Source organism: Harpegnathos saltator, unplaced genomic scaffold (assembly GCF_003227715.2).
Source record: "Harpegnathos saltator strain DR-91 unplaced genomic scaffold, Hsal_v8.6 scaffold839, whole genome shotgun sequence".
NCBI lineage: Eukaryota > Metazoa > Arthropoda > Insecta > Hymenoptera > Formicidae > Harpegnathos > Harpegnathos saltator.
The window spans coordinates 272,803-297,500 of record NW_020230692.1 but is presented as its reverse complement, the minus strand read 5'-3'; the positions used below and the strand labels follow the sequence as shown (position 1 = coordinate 297,500).

Below are 24,698 nucleotides of genomic sequence, written 5' to 3'. Positions count from 1 at the left end.
TTCACGGCGGATCACTTTCCTCGTAGCGAGAATGTCATCGAACGCTGTTTCTCGCTCTTCCTACCTGCTTTATTCCCGACCCACTTGCTATTCTCATAAATGACATTTAAGGTCAAGTCTCGTTAAAGCCGGAAGTGTGCGGTCGTTCGATACCGATGTTTCGGCAGTTGTTTGTAGCGTTGAAGTTATCTTAAAGCAGGGGTTCTCAACCGGGGGTGCGAAAAAACATTCTTGGGAGTACGCGAGAAAGTGATTATAATTAATAATGATTAAGATGAATTCTGGAATAATCCGGCATTTTTACCATCAAATTAAAAAAAATGTTATTGAAATCATATATTTCTTACGTGTCTGTATATATATATATATATTCATTATGTATCACTATGCGAAGCTTGACACCATGGATAATAATTTTATAATATTAAAATGGTAGTTAATTTCTATAAAACAATACTATATAATAATAAATTATTATAAATTAACTTCTTACCTTAAAACCCTAACAATTAATTTTTACCATAAAACATACGAATAATTTTTTTTGTAAGGGGTGCGAAGATTCATTAATAAATTTTTAGGGGTGCGAAATACAAGAGAGGTTGGAAAATTCTGTCTTAAAGTATTAATTTTATCAGTTGCACATACAGATTGGAAACATCTTCAGTCAGCGACTCTCGTGGTAACCGCTGCCTCTCAAGGCCCAATTTTTGTCTATGGAATAAGCGTTACGGAGCATGAGCTGGCAAAACCTCGCCAGACGTCATTCTGTGTATATACATTTTTATTTTGTTATGATATCGCAATTTATGCATCGTTAACTTGTGTCACTCATCGATTAATATTCATTTGCCGTCCCTCTGAATATCGCAACGACGTATATTACAATATTATTGTTACATTAACGAGTGTATTTTTGCGACATACTATATTTTATCGCCAAGTGTAGCAAGAGAAAGTTATCGGAAAAAAAACACGTTGTAACAATACATTGAACATGTCGAAATGCAATGTCGCATGCACGTCCGTAAAATGTAAACTCCGACAGAAAAATTATTTATTCTCGTTCGGATACTTCGGAAAAAATCGGTCGCTGCCGAGGGGAAGATTATAGCTTAAAACTGCATTAGGTAAACGTTTGCGCGTGAAGATTGTAATTAGTACACGGAGGCGATTAAAAGGATCAAACCGGTCTTTGTCCGAGCGTCGCGTAGACAGTTTTTATCGGAAGCGTGAGGGCCGCGCATTAACACCTTCGACCGCGGCTTCGGCGGTGGTGGAGGTGTAAAAAGCTCAGGAGTCAGCTCAGCGCGAGCAAGAGGAACGCGCTGATTAATAGGTATCCTTTTACAGGCCGGCTGAAAAGCGGAATAAGATAAAGCCGGGGAAGAGGAGGGAGCACCCCGGAGAGAGAGAGAGAGAGAGAGCAAAGTTTGGCAGCGCACGGCGGCGCATTTTTCATCGCTCGCTAATCACCGGCTCTCTCCGGCCCGATGAAAAGGATATATTATTTCTTATAGTCTCGCGGAGTGCAACTCGCCGGTTTATTCAGGCCGCCTCGTCGCGACAAGGCGTAAAACCGTCGAGGTCCGCAGAGGCGCGCTTCGCGGAGGCGTCCTACATTATTGACGCTTCCTGGTAAGAGCTACGGGTACACTTGAGAAGTAGGTTCCGCTCAAAATGTCGTCGCCTCGTCCTCGCGATTCGCGTGATTCATTAATAATAGAGCTCGGAGAACTCGCCGGCCTGTCGCTCGGCGTAACCACGCGAGGCCGGCGGCCGCGCGAGCTGCGAAGTCTCGCGAGAGGCGTCTCGCCTCTCGTTGCACGGGTCTACGCAAAATTCGCCATCTTCGGGGCGGTGTCGTCCAGCGGTCGTACTTTGCGCATGCAAAGCCTCCTTCGGCCAGAGTTCGCGCAATAGCGACGTCTCACGTCGCGCTGGCAGTTTCACAAGTTGCAAGCTGCCCGCTTCTCTTCTCTGTCCCACGGCGTGAGATCGAATTCGTGGACCCGGGGGTTGCGCGAGAACCACCCCTTTCTCCGCTTTTCTCCGCCTCGGTTCGCCCCGTTCGCGCGCGCTGCACGCTCTCTACGTGCCTCGGCTCTCTACCTACGCCGTCCCCGCTCCCGTCCCCTCCGCCTCATTCCTCCGTTCCAGCCGCGCCAGAACGGCAAACAATGTCCGGAGTAGTTTGGGGGAGAGCTTGGCAACGTGCAAATGCGGCTTAACGTGCAAATGCGGCTCTCACCTCCTCCGTGTCGGTCCTTCGCGGCGGTAACTGGGCTGAATGGAAATAAACGCATCGTCTAGCCGGCCGGGTGGGCGTAGCAGCCTCCCGCAGCTGCGAAACACCAAGAACTAGCCGCGACGTTAATACCCGACGATATTCTTGACAACACGTGGCAGTCGTCGCTCTGACGGCAGCGGCGCGGCGCGGCGCGGCGGCCCGCTCTCGTCCTTGCGAATTCGCGCGAATTCGCGGTGCTTGGAGCCGAGTTGGCGCCTGGACCACAGGATAAGAAAGAACAGTAGGTTCACTCAGCACAAAATAGTGCGAACGAATAGGTCGTTTGTCGCGCATGACCAAACTGCACAACCAACAATGTGGCGGCCAATAGTGTTGTTGTTTTATTAAAATCAGCAAAATGAATGAAAGAGGTGGGAATAAATGTTATATAACAAACTGCACAAGTGCAAATTTAAATTTGCAAAGTGTTAAATTTTGTTTCAATCAAAATGTGTCCCCTTCGAAACAATATAATATAAAAAAACGGCGGGCCTTAATATCATTTAGTTTTCGAGATTTTTTATCTGTTACGTTTGAAATTTAACACTCTGTATATACGGGGTAGGCCATATTAATCTACGCACTGAAATCCCTCAAAATCCATAAGTTTAAGACAAAAATGTTTAAGACAAATGTTGTTTGGCTTGAAGGGGGACATGAAACAGCGATAGCAATTTGTTTATAAATGCCGCCACTTTCGAGATACTCACTGATCATCAATTTTCTTAAATAGAAATCCCAATTTTTCTATTATATGATCTTTTTCTACTAATAAATTTGAACAACTTTTGTCTGAAACATTTTTTTATTTGCTTAATATATTTTGAGATATTTAAGGAAAACTCGGTAATTTTTTTAACATTTAACTTACGATATCTCGCTAACTATTCGTCGAAACAAAAAATAGTATTAGACTTTTTTATTCTACTTACTGTCATATACATCTTCCTATATTATAATTAGTAATATGCTATACATTATTAATTATAATATTATTAACGTATCATATTAATAATAGCTCATATTTTTATATTATTTTATAATGTATATTTTATTAGGTCAATCGGAAAGTTCCGTCCGTTTTCTTGCAAAACGTATAGCTTTATTTAAGAAACAAAATGAAAATCATCAAAGTATCATACATCAATCAAAGTATTGTCCATCGTTAGCGATGACTTTTTCCCATCTTTCGGTCAGCAAGCGAATTCCGTGGCGAAAGAATGACTCATCTTTGGAGGCTATCCAATCAGAGACCCATTTTTCGACGTTTTCATAAGAATTGAAGCATTCGTCAGCAAGTGTGTGTGCCATCGACCGAAACAAGTGGTAGTAGGAAAAGGCACAGTTTGGTGAATAAGCCGCATAGGGTAACACTTCCCAGCGAAGTGCTTCTAACGTTTCCTTGATAGATTTTGTGACGTGAGGCCGAGCGTTGTCATGAAGCAAAATCACTTTATGCTATCTCGTTTCATATTCTCGTCTTTTTTCATGCAATGCTCGACTCAAACGGATCATTTGTTCTCTGTAGAGATTCCCTGTGACTGTTTGACCACTTTTCAACAGCTCATGGTACAGCACACCCTTCTGATTCCATCAAATACAGAGCATTGCCTTCTTTCCGTGGATATTCCGTTTTGGCGTCGATGTTGAGGGTTGGCCGGGATCGCAAATAGTTTTTCGACGTTTGGGGTTGTCAAAATAAATCCATTTTTCATCCCCAGTGATGATACGATGTAAAAACCCCCCTTTCTTTGTTGCCTAGCAAGCAGAATTTCGCAGGTGGTTTTTCGCCTTTCAATGTCTCTTGGCTTCAGTTCATATGGGACCCATTTTCCTTCCTTGTAAACCTTCCCTAAGGCTCTCAAACGATCGGAAATGACAGATTGAGCACAATTTAATATTTCTGCAAGTTGCTTTTGCGTTTGACATGGGTCTTCGTCCACCAATGCCTGCAATTCTTCATCTTCGAATACTCTTGGCCGTCCAGAACGCTCTTTGTCCTCTACATCAAAATCGCCAATTTTAAAGCGTCGGAACCGGTCTCTGCATGTTTTATCGGAAGGGACATTATCACCATAAACTTCTACAAGCATTCGATGAGCTTCAGCTGCAGTTTTCTTTCAATTGAAGCAAAAGATTAACACTTCGCGGAAATGACACTTATTTGGCTCAAATTTCGACATTTCCGATGCAATGAAAAACAATGTTATTGATGCAAACGTATACTCTTATATACTGAATGTTATTGACAGATGTCAAAACAAACTATTAAGCTTCGTTTAGACATTACAGGTTAACGACAGTTCTAGCTATACTTGCCGCTACTTGCGGCAAGTATAGCTAGAACTTAGCGGCTACTTGCCGCTAAACGGACGGAACTTTCCGATTTACCTAATAAGTTTGACAGTAAATATTGAAAAACAGCAATAATTCTGTTTTAGTTACTATTTGACTCATTGTCATTCAAATTATAACCCGCGCACAACCAATAACATGGCGGTCTTGTAGCACCTGAGATCAAAAGCACCGCTACCGAGTGAACCTACTGCTCTTTCTTATACTGTGCCTGGACGAAAAGTCGGCGAATCGCGAGTCTTCCTTCCTTCGCGAGCGTTCGTCCAGCGTGCCTCTCTTCTTCTAGATGTCGCTCTCGGATCGGAGCGATCGCTCTCTTGACGTCCGCGCGTTTGACTCGACGTAGCCTATTTGCGCGGGCAATAACGAGCCCGCCGGCAGAAACGGCGCATTCCTGCCGTCGCGGCAGGACTCGGTTCCGCCCGGGCATTGCTGATGCATAAAATCCAGCCTGGCAAACGCGAGCCGAAGTCGCTCGACCGCGACTAACCCCGCTCGTACGACTATCAGCGCGGCAGTCCGCATCGAACAAATCGTTTAGAAGAGATAATAGTTGCGGAGAAGCGTCTCCGAGTACACCGCTGCGGTATGTGCGGTGCGCGGAACGTAGTAGTGGTCGGCGAACTCGGCACTTCCGCTCGTCCGGAAGTCACCGCTGCGCCAACGGTGCAGGCTGCAGTTTTGCTTAGCCCGAGGCCGGCGTCCGCGTTGCGAATTGGCGCGCCATTACTTTCAACGACGAGAGAGAGAGAGAGAGAGAGAGAGAGAGAGAGAGAGAGAGAGGGAAAAGGAGAGAAAGAGAGAGACCTTAGAGACACCCTTTGACCTCCCGCGGCTAATTTGCGAGGTCGTTACGGCGCGGGAGCGATTTTAATTGTTTCGCTACGTAGGACACACGGACACGTCGCGTACACACAGTCAAGAGAGAGAGAGAGAGAGAGAGAGAGAGAGAGAGAGAGAGAGAGAGAGAGAGAGAGAGCGACCAGCACGTAACTACGTCTATTCTTCCGCCATGGAGGTTGCGGTCGAACATTGTCGCGCTCGTAAACGGGCCACTGTTCGAGCAAACCACTGTCCAACCTCGGGCTCCTTTCCGAGTCAGTGAAGTGGCAACGCGAAATTAAACGTAGCGTTAATGTATCCGTAAAAACCGACGGAATTCGCCGCTGAAGCGCCGGCCGTCCGGTGGCATCGCGCATGAGGTGCTCGACGGAGCGAAACGATTACGAGCCGAGCGGCGAAATTTGCGAAAGGGCGAAGCGCGCGCGCGCTTGCGTAATCACGCAAATAGATCGGATTGATGAACGCGTTATTGCGCTCGGCTCGAAGATATGATTATTGCGTGAAATTTGAGCCCGTGCGCTGCGCGCTGCGCGTTGCGCGCAAAAAGGATGGGGCTTTAAAGGGCTCGGTGTACAAGTCGCGGCTATTTAGCCGCGCGCAAATTAAACGATAAACGACTTAAGTGCCCGAAAGAAATTACCCCGGCATAATTTCCGGAATGGACACGTTGAAAGCCCTTCGGGCTTAATTGGATTCGACGGGAAGCGCGGTTCGAGCGCGATAGTATTTCTCGGGACGGTATCGACCCGCGCTGACTTTACGCGATCTCATCAGGCGTAAAGCGTTGCAATTTGTGCCCCTGTGTAGAAAACCATTCGCGTTATCTACGACTCGCTCTATGGCTACGCGCCGCGAAATCTCGAATTACGCTGATTACGCCGGAGCAGGAAGTAACCCTCGTGTGCGAGAGCTCGTCGAGACGAGCGCCGTTTCATCTTGCGCGCCCAACACCCGGAAATACACACAGTCGTCGCGAGTCGATGGTGTCGTGTTTTAACGCAACTCGCGCGGCTCCAGTATTTTTCACATTTCCCGGGAATGGCCACTCGCCGAGTGCGCTCGCGAATTCCATACGCGCTCTATTTTGCTCTATATCGCGTAATTAATGTCAAGCTTCGATCGCGCGCGCGAATCACCCTCAAGGGGCGAGCGACGTGCTCCACATTCACCGGGCTCTATCACCGCAGTGAATCACACGGCTGAGTATCAGCTTGTCAACGCGATAAAGTAACGACGCGATTATCGTTAATACTTGAGCCGCGCGTGGGCGTTCGAGCGTGCCCCGTTCTCGGCGTGGCGAAATTTTAATAGCGTGCGTTACGCCGCGTGCAACTTTGGCCGTTAAACGCACATTATACGGGCGTCGCTCCCGGCGACAATGGACGACCTAATAAGGGACAATGAAAACTGATTCGACCGAATGCGCCCCGCGAGAGCCACTTTATTCCATCCTGATGTACCTGTCATAGAACGTATATACGACTCCGTCGGCGCGCACGCGCGGCGCTCCCGTTCCTTTCCGAACGGCGCCGTTTTATCGCGCTTTCCATTCACCGTAGGAAAAAGACGAGATCTCGAGCATCTCCAACGGTGCCTTCGTAATAGGGTGCTTTTTTTGCGATAGCTGCATCCCGCCTCTTCGAATCTCCCCATCCTTCAGGCAACATACTCCATAAGATACAGGAGGTATAGTGGCCTTTTCTCGTCTCACGGAGCGGCGCGCCAGCGCGCGCCTCCCTTTTCTCCTTCATGCATAATTCCGATGTGTGTGATAGAAATTGTAGCGAGATCGGCGAGTAACTCATCGGTCCCTTGTTATCGATAGCTATTAAATCCGAGAAAAAGAAGTAAGAGAGAGAGAGAGAGAAAAAGAGAGAGAGAGAGAGAGAGAGAGAGAGAGAGAGGAGGGAGGGGGAGAAGAGGGAGACAGCGAAGCTGGATGGGAAGGTAAATTATTTACCGCCTCCTTTCGGAGGGTATTACCTGCGTGCGCAGACTTTTGAATGAAAATGAAAGCGCAAACTTTTCGCCTACGGCTCGCGAGCAGGGCGATTCAAGATAGAAGTCTGGGATAGATGGGCACAGTTTTATTCAATTGGAAATAACGCATCTGTATTATTGTAATAAATGATCAACAACATATTAACATAACTCAGTAGAGGGTAATGTTTAAGATACAGAATTCTTGTGAAAAAAGAATTCATGGGACGCCAATAATAACAAAATATTAAAAATATTTTTTGAGAATTAGATGGTCATATGTGAAGGGATAGGGGGGCATTGGGCATGCTTATAATAATGTAGCAATTTGTTTACCTTTATTTATTTTTTTAGTATTTTATATCCTTTTATTAATCAATAACCTTTCTATTAATCATCTTATTAATTATTAGTAAATTCATTTCCAAAACATTTCCACAGGTTTCTTATAGAAATCAAGGACAACATTGGAGAGAAGGTTGAAAAGTGGCAACACAGAAAAAGGCCCTACGGGAAAACATTGTTTATTAAAGAGAGAAAAGAGAAAGAAATCTATTCGGCATCTTTGGACGAAACAAGAAGCTGTTTAAAATGTATTGAAGTTTTTAATGTTAGGTACCCAGAGAAAAATGATAGTCGAATAGATATCGGATCGACGTCTTTTATAATACATTTAAAGCATCTAGAAAACGTCGATCCGATGTCCATTGCTTGCTATTTCTCGCTGAACAGGCTGTCCATCTAACCCTGATAAAAATGAATCATCTATCCTGTTTGGAGAGTTCGCGTAAAGATGCGTATATCGCATGAAACGTTTTTTTAGTCGTTCAAGCCCAGGCCTAACGTTGTAATTCAAAATGAACCGTATTCGCAATTATATTTTTCCGACGTATGAAACACATTTTGGAGGTTAATAGAAACATAAAATATTGATTAATAAAAGGATATAAAATACTAAAAGAATAAATAAAGATAAACAAATTTCTACATTATTATAGGCATGCCCAATGCCCTATCCCTTCACATATGACCATCTAATCCTCACAGAATATTTTTAATATTTTGTTATTATTGGCGTCCCACGAATTTTTTTTCACAAGAATTCTGTACCTTAAACATTATCCTAGTCTCCGTGACGAATTTCGAGGTTAAGTACACAAATACGATGTTTTTTTAGTCTTTTAAGCCCAGGTCTAACGTTGTAATTCAAAATGAACCATATTCGCAAGATATTTTTCCGACGTGTGAAACACATTTTGGAGGTTAATAGAAACATAAAACATTTTTTTACCCACACTAACAGTGTTTTCGTGCATCAGGAAGAGACAGACCTACTCGTGGTCCACATCCAACTCACAAGTGACCGATCAGCGCTGACGCCTAGCATATATTAACAAAATTATAACAATTGATCATCTACCCCCTATGCCCATCTATCCCGGACTTACCCCGTCAAAGAAGCGGCTGCTTTCGGAGATTCTATCAGGCGGAGAAAGAAAATCCCGAGGAATACTGCTTGCGCCCCGCGCCCAGAGAGCCCTAGTTACGCTGAATTAAATTGTATTACCCTCTCCAGTGTAACCAGAGAGCGAGATGATATAACTTCCATGCCGAACATTTTCGTCCTCCTTGATATCCGATGGAATTCCCCGTCTAACGAGATGTCAGAACGATCTCCTCTGATTCGATTCCGCGAAGAACTCTTCTCATTCTTTGGCGAAATTCAATTTCGACTTGGATCTCAGACCCTGTCACGGGTTGGAGAGGGGGGCAACTCCTGCACCCTGCACGGTGTCGGCGAGTGGGAAAGGCGGCTAATTAAAACGCCCTCGAAATTTGCATTCCTCAATGAGCCGGCGATGGCCGAGCGTTCGATTTTTCTCGCGCTAGACTTCATTTAAATATTTCGGACAGGCGGCCGCGCGCGACCGTAATTCTACCAGCGAGCACGGCGTCTGTCAATCGGAGCTCCCGTCGAGTTCCCGTTTCGAGGACGTTTCGTTAATAATAGAGAGAAATGGTCCCGTTTAATATAAAATAACAGCCTCTCCCATCTGCCGCCGCGATTCTGTGCGCTCGCGATGAGCGCACCGAGTGCTAACGAGATCAGCTCGGGCAATACACGGAGGAGCTTTTTTTACAAGCGAATCACGGATTTTTCGCAGCTCGATCGGGGCTGGAAAAGGAAAGACTATGTTCGCGAAGGCTGCTAGGTCGAAGGTGGATAGGTTCTGCCGGGATTCAAGGTGCCGCGATTCATCTTCGTCGTAGCCGGGCAACGGCCAGGGCTTGGCTCCGCTCCGGCTCAGAGCGTGCTCCTTCATCATGTTCACCGACACCCTCATCCGCTGATCCCCGTTCCTCTCGTTTGCGCTCCTTCCAGCTTGCCGGGTCCGGCGCTACGTGTGCAAGCGCTTTTTACCTACCGGCTGCTTTTTTATTGCTTCTTTGAAGCAAGTAAAACATTTCTTGCTGGTCACTTCCCTCTTATCTGTCCTCTCGCCGGATGAGAATCTCAATCTAGCTAATGTATGACGCGGTATAGTCGAACGCCGGCTGTGCAACGCCGAAAGTTCAATTTAACGGAGAAGGATTGCGTGAAAATTAATTAAAAATTATAATCTAAAATGCGAAGTCTAGCTAATTAAATTGGAACTTTCTTCTGTATATCTTGATTGAAACGTTCATTAATGAAGATTGCAGAAATTCGGGCCAGGTATCTCCTAGGTAATTATAATTATTACGTTTAAATATTCACCGATGACACACACACACACACACACACACACACACACACACGCGCGCGCGCGCGCGCGCGCGAGCGCGCATGTACGTATATGATGTAACCGACAAAGCTAACTCGTGTATCGCGTGAATACTTTGAATCGTTAATTGCACAAGTATCCCTAATTAACTGAAATTAAACATACACGTGTAACAATTAATAATAATACAATCATTTCGCGTGTGCGAATTCTGGTATTATGTAGAAATGTCATTGTGCTCGGCATTGCAGTTTCAACGGAAGGAAAGGGGTAATTAAATAACGCACACACACGGCAGCACGAACAGATGGCATAATAGAGAAACGATATTTTCGGTTCTGTCTAGCTACGATGATGTCGCTAAGCGCGCAGCGCGTTTCGCGCGATTGTTACAATACACACACTATTCTACCATTAAAAGCGCGAGTTTTCACCAGCGGGATCTTTCGGTCTTCTCGCTCGCGCCGTATACACGTATCACTCTCCAATCGACATTCGATAATTGATATCGGAATTTTCTCTCTCACTCTCTCCCTCTCTCTCTCTCTCTCTCTCTCTCTCTCTCTCTCTTTTGCTCTTAGCGGTGGCCGTAAAGTGAAACTCACAGGATACTCACGGGATACCCTAAAATGCCCGTTATAATTTAACGACTTCGAGGGACTTTCGCCTCGGACAAACTTCAACAGACGACCGCCCGTTACGCCTAACAAACGCAACTTAGCCCGGCGGAGCCGTTGCCGGTAAGTCCAATAGAAACTTGGATTGTAAATTGTGCGTCGGTTTAACTAGAGGCAACGAAAAAGTCGCGGTAAACTGGTTCGTCAGTCGTTAAGTAATTCCAACGAGTACTCGGCGCCGATTACTTTGTCACGACTTTTGCGCGACATACGTACGCGAGGACGCGTCCAAGAGAGAAATTTCGCTCTTGACTCTCGAGGCCTGAGGAAGCAGTTGCTCAAGTTTTACGTCCAACTTTTTTAATAAATCACAAATTATTACCTCACGACAGCTCAATGACCTCATTTTTTTCAAATCAGTTCGCCGGATAGGTCCGAGCGTTCTATAAGAATGTAAATCATCCTGCAAAATTGATCCCAATTATGCCTCTCTCTCTCTCTCTCTCTCTCTCTCTCTCTCTCTCTCTCTCTCTCTCTCTCTCTCTTTTCTTTATGAACTTGACGCAATTTTATAAGCATTCTGTCGGAAATTATATAACATAGCTTCGCGGGGACTGAAAGATTAACAAATAATTTTAGCGAACAAGACTACGCTCTCTCCTCCCCCCCCTCTCCTGCCTCCTCCCCACAGGGCCAATTGTACCGCACAGTAAGGTACAGGGATATAAATTCCGCGATGGAGCGGCCTTTCTCGTCGAAAAAGGAAACAGGTCGCTCCTCCTGCCCACAAAATGCGAATCTTTGTGTGCCGCGGTAGAAAAACACATTTTCCTAAGCCAAGTCGGTAGCAGGCTGGCCTGTCGGTTCTATCGTACCTTTCCCCGACGTAAACGAGATCCTTTTCCAAGAGAAACCCATTAATCGTGCGCGTCTACACCGAAGTGATACATTCCGTCGGGAGGATTGGTTCGGATGGTTCTCGAGGAGTTTTCAGTCGATCTCATTTGCCGGTGCAGTCGGGCGCATCCTGCGACCCTAAACACTTTTCCTAGCTGATCCAGATCTTCGCGTCCTGGCTTCTCGGAAGCTATCGGTGTTTCGTCTCGTTTCTAACCCCGTAAGAGCGAGTTTCCAGCCCCTTTCTCATCCTCCCCCTCACCTTTCCCTCTCCCCCCCCGTGATCCTTCATCCCATGGCGGGCTAACCCGATTCAAGCGAGTTTCCTTCTTCCTTCGTTTGGCTAGATACCTTTCCACTGCGCCGGTTCCTTCGATCGTCAAAAAAAAGAAAGAGGAACGACTCTCTTGTGCGCACCGTCGCCGCTTTTTGTCGAGTGTTTTAGGAGAATTTCAGAATATCGATCCTGCGTGACGAACGGCGGCTCCTGCGCATTTTTTCGGTGCGATTATTTTTTCACGCTTCTTTAACGCGGACAAGTTGACGAGTCTCTACGTTGTTCGAGCTGTTGTTACACGGCAAAAATACCGTTTATCCGGCGCGAATCGTCCTTTCTCATTTCACTCCGCCCGGCATACATCAATCGGCGATTATCCACATCCTTCCGCCGCGCCGCGAGCGATGCCTCGAGCGCGATCTCTCAAACGAAATACAGCGTGTGCTCGCCGAGTTCGGAAGTAATTAAGCGTTAAGAAAATCCGTTCTGCCGCACCGCGCGCGCCGCGCCGCGCCGCGCCGCGCCGCGCCGGGGTGAAAAACTTTGAGCTCTTCTTCGCAGAACTCGCGCTACGCAGAAGTTTGCGCGGGCCGGGAACTTGGCCGGTTCGTTTCGCCCGGCGAAATGAGATGCGCGCGAAAACGCGAGGAATTTCGGCCGGCGCGCCGTTATCGCGCGCGCGCGCGTACGCGCGCGCGCGATCGATAGCGTCGGGGATAAGATCTAATTTAAATTAAGCCCGATCTCTCCTCGCTCTCGAACGTTCCTGCCCCTCCCGTTTTTTTCCTCTCTTCCTCTCTCGTTTTTTTTTCCTTTCCCTCCTGTCGGTCGCCTCGACTCGCGCACAGCTGGACTTTTCCTGCAACGCCGCGCGGGAATGACCTTATCAGATCTTGGCTGCTTAATACTCTATTACCGGGACAAAAGCAGCGGGAAACGCTCGACAAGGTTTAACGAAGTCGACGCTTTTAACGTGCCTCTTTAATGTTAATTTAGAGTTGCGCGCGCGCGTGCTCGCGACGGAGCTCACCTAACTGACAATGGAGACACCGAATGTCCCGACGCCGGCGCTCGTAACCAGCTCTTGAACATAATTGCAAGAAAATATCATGACGAAGTTTCTTCTTTCCCCTTTACGCTCCCTCCGCGCCGCCGCCCCCGCCGCCGTCGCCGACACCGCCTCACGCCCGCTACAATTAGACTTAAACGCAAAAAATCTCCACTCTCGCCTCTTACTTTACACCTACTTTCCACTTTGCGAGTTGCTGCTTCGCAATTTTATTACAACTGTTAAGTTTCTCGTCTCCTCCTCTCAGGATGCCCTGCGCGTAAAGAATTACGAGTGTCATCCGTGAGACGTCCGGAGGGATACAGATAATGCGTCTGCGAAACGTACACGTGTCGCGGAAGTTTGCATCGCGAAGTAATAAATTCTCCGAACGCGCGCAAAGACAGCGTGAAATCCGGCAAATCGCCGCGCGCGCGCGCGCGTTAAACGGCACGGCGTGGAGGAAGATGAGTCGTCTTCCTCGAGCGGAGCTCTCTCGCGCGGATTCTTCTTAAAGTCCAATCTTTTGCGCAAATGAGGCAAAATTGGAACGCAGGATACAAATGACCTATCGCAACGCGCAGCATCGCCCGCGACAGAGCGGCGGGCCGGGACGCCGGGGCGGCGTGATATTGAACGTCCTTGCAAATTGGAAACTCTCGAATAATCTCCGTAATCTTTCTTGCGCCACGCGTTCCACCGTTTCCGCAGTAGATCCCCGTCGCGCACGCTCAAGCTCCTTGCGATATATTTGTGAAGCAGCTTTGAGTCATTAGGGAGAGTAATGTCGCGACGTATTTGGCGACGGGTCGGGGGTGAGAAAGGGGCGGCGGCCGAATTTGTTGTCGTCGTCGTGGGCGATGCGGTGAGACGCGACGCGAAGCGCGCGGATAACGCGTCCGTCCGATAACACTCGAGTCTCCGAGATATAAACTAATAATACCGCGGCGAAATTCATGATATGGATATTTATGCAAATGTCAATCTGTCCGGCGGGCGGAATAAAAGTGACTCGTGCAGCATCATCACACACACACACACACACACACACACGCACGCACACGCACGCACACGCACGCACAAACACACACACAAACACACACACACACATACACACAGACACACAGCGCAGAAAGGCTTCCTCGCTCAGAGGGAATTCCGACACGCGTGATCACGTACCGTAACCTGTCTCGCGGAACTAGAATCAACGATGCGCCCTGCCTGTCTCGCGCGCCAAAGGTCCCATTATGCAAACTCGATAAATAGTTCCGCTGTCTCAGATACACGGATCAAGGATATCGATGCTGTCAGCCGCGTCTGGAATACGTTATCCCGCCGTGCCTGCCCGGTTGCGCGTACGCGCGAGTATTTACGAGGGGTCCTGCTAGTAGCCGACATATCACCAATAACACACCCCGAGCGTATTCGGGGAGAGCACTACATAACTTTGCGCGGCACGCTTCGCGAGGCGCAATGAAATAAGAGTCCCCGGTACCCTTTCGACTTTATCCGTAGCAGCACAGTTCCCTGCAGGAGTGTACGTCCGTAGTGCATCAAGAAGTTCCCAATCGCGAAGTGAACGGGGATATCTCTCTTTCGCGCCGCCGCCTCCCCGCCGATCCCCTATCGCGGAGATTCCGACGGCAGACTTTTGGTCCCCGGACACGCGTGGCAAGGCGAATGGAGGCAGAAGAGCTTTTTCATTGCACCGTCGCGACTTTCGACCGGCGACCGACGCTTCTGAATTTCAATGCGGAATCTATCGGGCCTCTGTGTACTCGGCTGGATTTCCACTTGCCCGTAACTTGTCTATCGATCGCTGACTCCCTGCCACCCGATTGACGCTGCCCTAAGAATACAGATGTCGCGGACACTTTTTAGCTCGCAATCGCGCACTTGATCGACAATGAGAGCGCAGGATAGGGTAAGTCCAGGATAGATGGTCAATTGTCATAATTTTCTTAATATATGCTGAGCGTCAGCGCTGATCGGTCAATTGTGAGTTGGATGTGGACCACGAGTATAGGTGTGTCTCTTCCTGATGCCCAAAAACACTGTTATTGTGGGTAAATAAATGTTTTATGTTTCTATTAACCTCCAAAATGTTTCACACGTCGGAAAAATATCTCGCGAATACGGTTCAGTTACGGTTACGGTTTGCGTTGCAACATTCGACCTGGGCTTAAACGACGGGCTTAAAAAACATCGCATTTGGTTCACCTCGAAATTCATCACCGAGTCACGCGATATACGCATCTTTACGCGAACCCTCCAAACGGGATAGATGGTTCATTTTTATCAGGATTAGATGGACAGCCTACTCAGCGAGAAATAGCAAGTAACGGAGACGGATCGACGTTTTCTAGATGCTTTGTACGTATAAAAGACGTATAAAAGACGTTGATCCGATATCTACTCGACTATCATTTTTCTCTGGATGCCTAAGAATGAAAGCTTCGGTACATTTTAAACAGCTTCTTGTTTCGTCTGAAGATGCCGAGTAGATTTCTTTCTCTTCTCTCTCTTTAAAATAAACAATGTTTTCCCGTAGGGCCTTTTTCTGTGTTGCCACTTTTCAACCTTCTCCCCAAAGTTATCCTTGGTCTCTATGAGAAACTTGTTGGAAATGTTTTATTTTATTAATAATTAAGAAAAGAATTAAAATACTAAAATAAAATGATGTGAAATACTAAAATATAAGTAATAACAAACAAATTTCTACATTATTATACGTATGCCCAACTACCCCTTCACGTATGACCATCTAACTCGGACACATCTGACCATCCCCCCCCTCCCCCATCACGGGATATTTTTAATATTTTGTTATTATTGGCGTCCCATGAATCTTTTTCCACAAAAAATCTTCCGTACCTTAAACATTGTCCTCTACTGAGTGTGTTAATATATTGTTGATCATTTATCGCAATAATACAAATGTATTATTTCCAAGTAAAAAAGGTATGCCGATCTACCCCGGACTTACCCTAAATAAAGAATGCCACGCTCGGACGGCGTGCGCAAGCCAAGGGGCGCAGCTATCACTTCCGCGATTTCACGCGATGCAACGCGCACGACTGACGAAAGTGACACGGCGAATATTCCATTCGAAGAAACAGCCGAGTGAGAGCCCGAGATTATACATACGGGACGACGGGGGTTAACAAACGACGCGTCGGAAGAATCGGCGGGGGCTGCAGCTCTCCGCGCTTCACGTCGCGGAAAATATCGCTCGGCAGCGAGTAATGCGGCACGTCTCATTGAAAATCTGTGCTATCACAAGCTCGAAGGCCGCTCCACACGGCTTGAGGAAAGGGAAGCTTCCGCAATCGCCGTTGGTGCAAGCTCCACTTGTGGCCCTCCCACCCTCCCGACGCCGCTCGTTTCTCGTGATCTCCTCTCGAAGCGGTGAAGTTGTCAAGGATAATACCGCTTCCAACTGCCGCGCTGCAATAAAGCTCGAGCTTAATACTCGCCTGCAGCTCGTGGATTTCACGCGAGTCCGACAGGATGAGATTGGGGGGCACAGAAAAAAAGAAGGAGAACTTGAAGGAGCGAGCAATTTCGAGGAACAAGCGCCGACGAGCGGCTAGGAGCTAACTACCAACGCGATAGACAAGACAGGATAGAAGGGAGCTTCCGATTGCATCGCAAGGACCCGCCAGGGCGCCGTGAAAAATTCCGAATCGCGCGGAATGGTAGCATCGATTATCGCGATAGCCGACAGGCTAATCCCTCGACCGTTGACGGCATGCCTTCGACCTCGCGACCGGAGGATCGTTGCCGCTCGTAATTCGCCGTCGTAGCCGCTTTTCAATTTCCACTATCGTCCTCCTTCGCTGGCAGCCAGCCCCGTCGAGCGAGTCGCTCGCTATCGTCGCGCGGATCGCGCTCATCCAGCCGGAAACTCGTAGCTCTCATATATCGGCGGCGACTTATCTCGCGCGCGATCCGGGAACGGTGTCGATTTTACATATTCCTGCTTACGACTCCGGTTTCGCGCGAGTATCCCCTCGGGAATATCTCTCCGAGCCAAGCTGTCGCGGTACGCAGACTACGACAACGTGCGACGCAGCGGCCGTCCCGGCTCTTTATCATACTTTATTGCAATAACTGAGTGAACTTTTACATCCGGCGCGTTAAGGTATCGGCTTTAACAAGCAAAACGAAGCGGTGTCGCGCAGGCACGACACCTGCGGAAGCCGACGGAAACATCCGTGCGAAAGCCGTGGCCCGGGCTTTACGAGGCAGATTTCCTCCAGCAACTTCTCCTCCAGCGTCTTCTTTCTCGCCCGCCGCCACCAGCAGCAGCCTTGTAACTACCACTACTTTGGTAGTACCTATCCCTTTGTAACATCCGCCTCGGAGCGGAGCGGTTCCCTCTGAGCGACGGGAAGCCGCTCTTGCGAGGCTCCATCAGTATGCCGAGGCATGCTCGCCGTGCCACCGCATCTCCATTAATCCTTCGCTACTGCGACTTTGACTGAAATTACCGGTCAGAATCTCCGCCGTGCCAGGCCGGACTTTCGGCGTTCTGTTATTACGAACGGCCGGCCGGCCGGCTCCGTAACCGGACATTCAACGTCACGTCCGAAAACGTCGGATGCTACAAATGAGACACGAGGCACGACGCGACGCGCTGTTTGCCTGCGAAATCGACGCGTTCGTTTCGCATAGATCGCCGCGGCGCGGACGGCCGCATCGTCGCTAACGCCGCATCGCGCCGTTATTGGCAGTGATGGATACGATACACGGTATTGCTGTTACGTCGTCTATAGGATTAAAAATGACCGCGCTTACGTCAACATCGATACCATTTTGTCCACAGTACAACTCGCGCGAGAGAAAAAGGGAGAGAGAGGTGTGAGCTTTGTGAAGTTGGCTCGCGACTTTAAAAGAAATTTTTTCTTGCACTAAACATGTGCCAAATTGTTTGTAGAAATATGTAGTGAAAGAATTTTCGTTTGTAGTTGCTCAGGAAAAAAGTTACAATCCCTGTAAATAGCAGAGGTGCAAACTAGTGTCTCTAATTTCGCCCTTGTCGTGCAACTACAAACGGAAATTCTTTCACTACATATTTTTGTACAAACCAATTAACATCGATTAGAACCGGTTTCAAGGCAGCCCCCACAACGGGGTGAAAATAGCCTACCCTTAGAACTTACGGGTGTGTAACTTTTTTCTGAGCAACTACGAACGAAAATTCTTTCACTATATATTTCTACAAACGATTTGGCTTCTATTAGGCTTGGTTTGAACTCAGCCCTCCAGTTTTGCGGGCGGCCCTTGCCTTCCCTGACCCTGTAACTTTTTTATTTTTTTACTGCGAACAAAAATTCTTCCACTACATATTTCTACAAACAATTTGGCACATGTTTAGTGCAAGAAAAAAAATTTTTTTTTTTTTAAATCGCGGGCTAACTTCACGAAGCTGGAGAGGTGGGGAGTGAAAAATTCCCAGAAACTCCGTCCTCGCGTTCGCACTTTTCATCTCACCGGACGGCAAGTCTCGCGACGTAATTTAGGGATCCCCGTGTGTGCTAATAAACATTGCTCACTACGCGAGAGATCGCGTGCTCGCGAGTCCTCCCGAGCCGAGGTTCAACCGCCGCGCCGCGCGCCGGTTGGGTGACTTCGCCCGATAAACAACCGCCGGGGTCGCTCGAATCCGTTTAAAATAACGGCGCGTGAACGTCAGACGTTTCATCCGATTCTCCTTCCAGCATCCATTATCCGCGAGTTTGCGTTCTCAGCCGCGAGCGAAAATTCCGACACGACCACCTCCGCGGCGCGGTGGCGGGAAACGGGCGTATCTATGGTAAAACAAATCTTACGGCTCTTGAGCGAATCCGATCGCGATAGGCTCCGCGCGCTCCGCCGGGATAAGCCCGACGAGGAACCGAACAAAATGGGAATTCCCGTACACGGGCTGCGAGACTCTTTCGAAAACGCTAAAGGAAATTGCGTCGCCCGTGAGAGAGCGGCGACGATATCCCGGAACGCCGCGCGTGGCGCGCCTGCCTCTTCGAATTCATTTGTCGGTTAAAAGCGCGCGAGAAATCCTCGCCGAGCACGCCTTTAGATTGGAAAGCCATTCGACGCTAGCACGATAATTCGACTTTTCCGTTAGCCTCGTGTTCGCTGGTGTTACCTTCCGATTCGACTCGCTACGCCGTGAAGTGGAAAAGGCATTCACGTACGGGCGCGCGCGCGTGTGTGTGTGTGTGTGTGTGTGTGTGTATGCCGCGGCCGGCAACCATATTAGAGGAATAGTATCCCAAGTGTTGCTGCGAGGAAAACGCGGCGAAAGAGAGCGATACCGCCGATGAAATCTCACGCCGAGGTAATGCACGTACGCCTCTTTTTATCGGGAAACATTAGCGCGATCCTGCTTCCGTGCCGTTCAAATAAGCGACTCTCGAATGGCGCGGATGCGACTTTACGGCGCGCCGACCTGAGATGCGGCGACTTTCCGTGCCGAAGAAGGAGCGCGCAAACGAGCGCGGAAAATGCGAGCAAACGGATTAAGAGACGCAGCGTCGTGGAGGCGAGAGATTAGATTGATAGCGGCGAGCGAAAGAGCGAGAGAGAAAGAGAGAGAGAGAGAGAGAGAGAGAGGGAAGCGGAAAAACAGCGCGAACGCGAACGCGAGCAGAGAGCGAAAAGTGGAAGACGAGCTCGGAGGGAAGAAACGAAGCCGGCGCGGGAGTACGGTATACATCTTCGTCGGAAATGAAGCACAAAGTCGCTAACACATCGATTACGACGACCACTCGGCGAAAGTAGAACTATTTTACGACGGATTTATATCGACGCTCCCGCGAACCCGTAACAGCCATTCGTTTCGCTCACGAGTTCAGCGTTTGGAAAAATCACCCCGTCGCTCGGACTGTTTAATCATCGAACGTGCGCCTCCCCTCCGGCCCGGTTCACCCCCGTCGACCTCGAGCCACCCTCGCGCGAGGCACAGAGAGAGAAGGAGGGAGAGAGTCTATATCTGGAGTACGCATACTTTAATGATTCTTTAATGAGCCTTGCCCGAGAGAGCTCGCTGTTTCCGCCAACAAACGTGGAACAAGCGACGCGAGGATTTCTTTTTATCGTATCCGTCTTCTTGCTCAGGGGGAAGCTGCTTATAACGCGCTTAACGGCAATGAATTTTCTCTCTTGATGCCGCGGCCACCTTCGCCGGCGGCGCCGTGCTGAGTGCTTAAAAGCTGCGCATTACTCCCCGGTGGCCTCGACAATTTTTACATGGCGATTAGCCCAAACCGCCGGCTGCGTGATGAAGTGTAAGCGGCCTTCAAACGAGCGCCTGTAACAAGTGCTCCGAATAGCCGATCGTTTTTCGCGTCTCCCCGAGCGTCTTCGACGCGATCAAGCGCGCTTCGTATAAATTATTATTGCGCGCGTTTATACGAGACGATACACAAGCCGGCAATGACGTACTCAGACAGCCAGCCTCGCCGTATCGCCATCGCTCGCATTTATCGGCCCGTGGCAAATATTCTCGAAAATTTACACGGGAATTCCGCCGCGATCGCGCGACGCGCGACGCGCGAAGCGAGAAGTCGGTTTCTTTTATTCCGTCGTCTGTTCCCGATAGATGCTAAAATAAATGCGACGATGGAACGATCGTGACGGCGTCGTTATGGCCGCGCAGCGTTGTCGAAGTGGCGTCGATAGCACCGTGCCTCGCCCGCACACATACACACACACACACACACACGCACACACACGCCCGTATATTTGTACACGCCGATCACATTTTCAGTCATGGTGTACGCAACGAGCTGGTGTTTTAACGGGGGTTTGCCGAGCGTCGACCGCTGAGTGAAATAGTCGTCGCACATGAGGTAGCGGCTCGTTGGTCCGGCCTGATGGAATTGGTGAGTCGACAGATAGCTGCGGTGGCGACGCCGTACATCGACGTACCGCGTAGGGAACGAGCCGTTCAATTGGCAATTGATTGCCTTCGTTTGCTATTTACACCGGTATGATTACCGCCGGCCGGCCGGCCGCGGAGAGCGAGAAGCGAAACGAACTATGACGAAACCATAAAATTAAACCGCCGCGACCTCGTCGGCGGACCGACGAGGCCGGCGATTAGGCCCCCGTCGCGTCGTCGACCGCGCAGGTTTTCACGCTCGACGACAAGGGGATGGCTCGAGTGAATTTCAGCCCCTTTCAGCGCCTCGCGACATCGCCGGCCGCGTCTCGTCCTTCAGGACTCGTTATTCTCCCGACGATTATCGAGCAACAATGTCGCCGCGAGCGACGTTGGCACACAGTTTGACACTTCCTGAACGCTTCTTGGACAGAGAGAGAGAGAGAGAGAGAGAGAGAGAGAGAGAGAGAGAGAGAGAGAGAGGATCGATCACGACGGATGTTTATTCAATGCAGCATCGATCTGAATAAAATTTCACAGTGCGGTGCTGCGATTCCGGGATAAAGTTGGTCAAGATTGCGACGGGCGGCAGCGACGGCGCCGTCATAAAGTATGAACGTTTCCTACCAAGCAGGAGCGTCCAACTTCCCGCTTCCCGACGCAGCGGGTTTCGCGCGTTTCCGAACGACTAGCATCCGCTTTGCTCACCCGACCGGAAATTGGCAACATCTGTGTCGCGCACTCGTTACACGCTCTCCGCTCTCCGCGCGCTCGGATTCGCTCGCAGCTCGGCTTTAGCGGCGGCGACTCCGCGCGGCACGGGGCGAGGTTCCTAATTAAACCCCTGCGAAAACTGCGTCGCTCCATTGTCCCGGTTTCATCGGACGGTTTTACGCGAGCTTGTACACGTTAACGGTGCGAGCGAGTTCCCTCGAGCAATCCAAGACAATACGTCGCGCGCTCTTCGCAAAGCACATCAACTGACGCGTCGTTTCCCGGCTTTCTCCGGCCGCTCGAGCGCGAAACCGAGCCGCTGTCATCGCAGTTATCGAAAGGCTCATTTTTCGCGCTATCACCCCTCCCCTCTCCCCCCCCCTCCCCGCCCCCGCTCTCTCGCCGGCATATCGAGCGATGTTGTTTTATCAGTCGAAACAAGCGCGCGCGCGGGGCAATGTTGCGTATACAGGGCGCAATCAGGAGCCGCGTTTATCTACCCCCCGTGTACGTGTCGAAATAAAACAGAAAAATCATGCCGTGATCATCAATCAAAAGTTCGTTTTCACACCCGGCTCGGGATTCGGCCGCGCGATAGATATCGCGTCTCTCGTGACTGAAGTTATTGTCTCGCGTGTACAGTACCCAGCCGGTTGACGGGCGAGCGAGCGCAGCGCTAAGTAAACGTCGCGCGTGAACGCAATCAACGTTAACTCCTTACGTAAGCCGCGCTAATGTAAGTCTAAGCGGACAACCCTCGCCTGCCCCCGCCCCCGTCCCCGCAGCGCTCTGTCTGAACCCTTCCATCTGCTCCTCTTCGCAAATTCTCGAAAGGAATTACTTCCGACTACTGTGGTCGGCGCTCGCGCGAGCACAGTTAGTTTAGACGGTGCATTACCGACCGCGACATTGATTGCATCCGTTCTTCGTATCTACCTGCACCGGTGGCATTAATTCAATGACGACCGCAGTGAAATCGGCTACGCCGTTGTAGCGGTGAACGGCTGGGAACGTTCGCGTTCGAACCTACCGCGCCGTAAAATTCCGTAAACACGCGCCTGTGTATCCGCGCCGCGAAAACACCGGCCAGCGCGGACTCGGTGATATTCTTCGGCTTCCCATGCAATATATATATATACTATATATATATTTGGCAGACAAAAAAAAATATATATATATATAGTGTCTGCCAAAAGTTCCGGAACAGCTAATTATTTCAAACGATAATGATTGTTTAAAACAATGTTTGAAACAAAAGTTGTAGGGCTTAGAAAAAGCTATCAGATATTGATAATTGTTTGACCTTGATATTGACCTTGAGAAACGTTATCAAGGTCGACATAGAAATCTTAAATGGAAACTCCAATTTTTTATTATACCGTCTTTTTCCACCAATTAATTTGAACAAATTTTGTCTGAAATATTTTTTTATTTGTCTAATATTTTTGAAATATTCAAGGATAATTTGGTATCTTTTTCAATATTTAACTTACGATATCTCACTAACTGTTTGTCGGGATAAAAAGATGGTACTAGACTTTTCTATTCTATTTGATCTCAAGAATATATTGGTATGGTATGCTCTATTTTTTGTTAATTTATCGATCTTTTGAAATTTCAAAATCATCAAATTAACAAAAGTCAACGCACTTTTTTGAAATTTTTTGAAATAATTAGCCGTTCCGCAACTTTTGGCAGACCCTGTATATATACACACATACACACACACACACACACATATACCATATATATATATATATATACATTAAAGATGTACGAATCAAGAATTTTTATGTCGAATTAAATCTAATCGAATCCCATTTTTTAAATTTGAATTTGAATCGAATCGAGTCTATGAAATTTCACTTGTGGGATATATATGTATGGGATATTTATTACCAGTCTTGAAAACGTTACAGAAAGAAAAATTAGAAAAACTTATCAAAAGTGAACTTATACATTGCCAATCATTAATTATAGCTATTCAACAAGGTTTAAAGAAAAGGTAATTTCTTAATGTAATTAACATGTGTTTATTATTTCTAAATAAAGAACATATTTATTGATTCTGAATATATACTTTTTTCAAAATATTTATTGATTTATTTTTTATATTGATTTTTATATTGATTTAATGATGAATTTTCTCAATATTTATTGATTTATTGATTTATTGATTGATTCTGAATATATAATTTTAGATTTTTTACATTATTTGAAAAAAGAGAATTAATCATCGCAAGTTGTTTGCACCTAAAATTCAAGTTGAACTGGATAAATGACGAAGAAAAGAAACTTGCTAAAAAATAGTTAGAAGACTTATTAGGAATTCATTGTACTGAGAGTTCGCCAAATCTTAGTTAAGAACTCAACGATCACGATAACTTTTTTTCTTTTAATCAGCAAATGAAAGAAGTCGAGATTGCACAAGAACAATTGTATCAATTCTTAAAATCGACAAATTGCAATATTGATATGTTAAATCAATATTGATTGATTAAGTTGCAATTAAAAATTTCTTTATTAAGTATAATACAGCACTTCCGAGTAGTGCATCTGTTGGACGAATGTTCAGCGTCGGTGGCTCCGTACTAACGTCGCGTCGCAAAGAGGACATCTTTATGATGATATACTTGAATACCAAATTCTTCTAAAAATGAATAAAAATTTCTATTAAAAGTGTATTAAAGTTTAGTATTAAATTATTAAAAGTTAAAAGTATTATAAGTGTAGCATAGATATTCAAAGGATATTCACTGATTTTATAGATATGCAATATCCAATAGATATCCGTGATATATTCTTGAGATACACTGAGCTATATAGCGGTGGATATTTCTATATTAAAAGTTGAATATTTAAATATTAATAATATTACATTATAAGTTTATATTATTAAAAGTGGGGGTATTACAAATTGGATATTTAAATATTATATTATTATACTATTCTTGTAACATAACGTAACATTAACATTTTATATTTATTCAATGTACCATTATATAGTCAATTCGGTATTATATT

General features: G+C 47.4%; 1 protein-coding gene across 1 annotated transcript in view; it reads right to left on the bottom strand.

Moving 5' to 3' along the window:
- Positions 1-24,698, bottom strand: part of LOC105185999 (myrosinase 1) — an 89,976-nt gene that overhangs the window by 41,536 nt on the left and 23,742 nt on the right. The window lies entirely within an intron of this gene.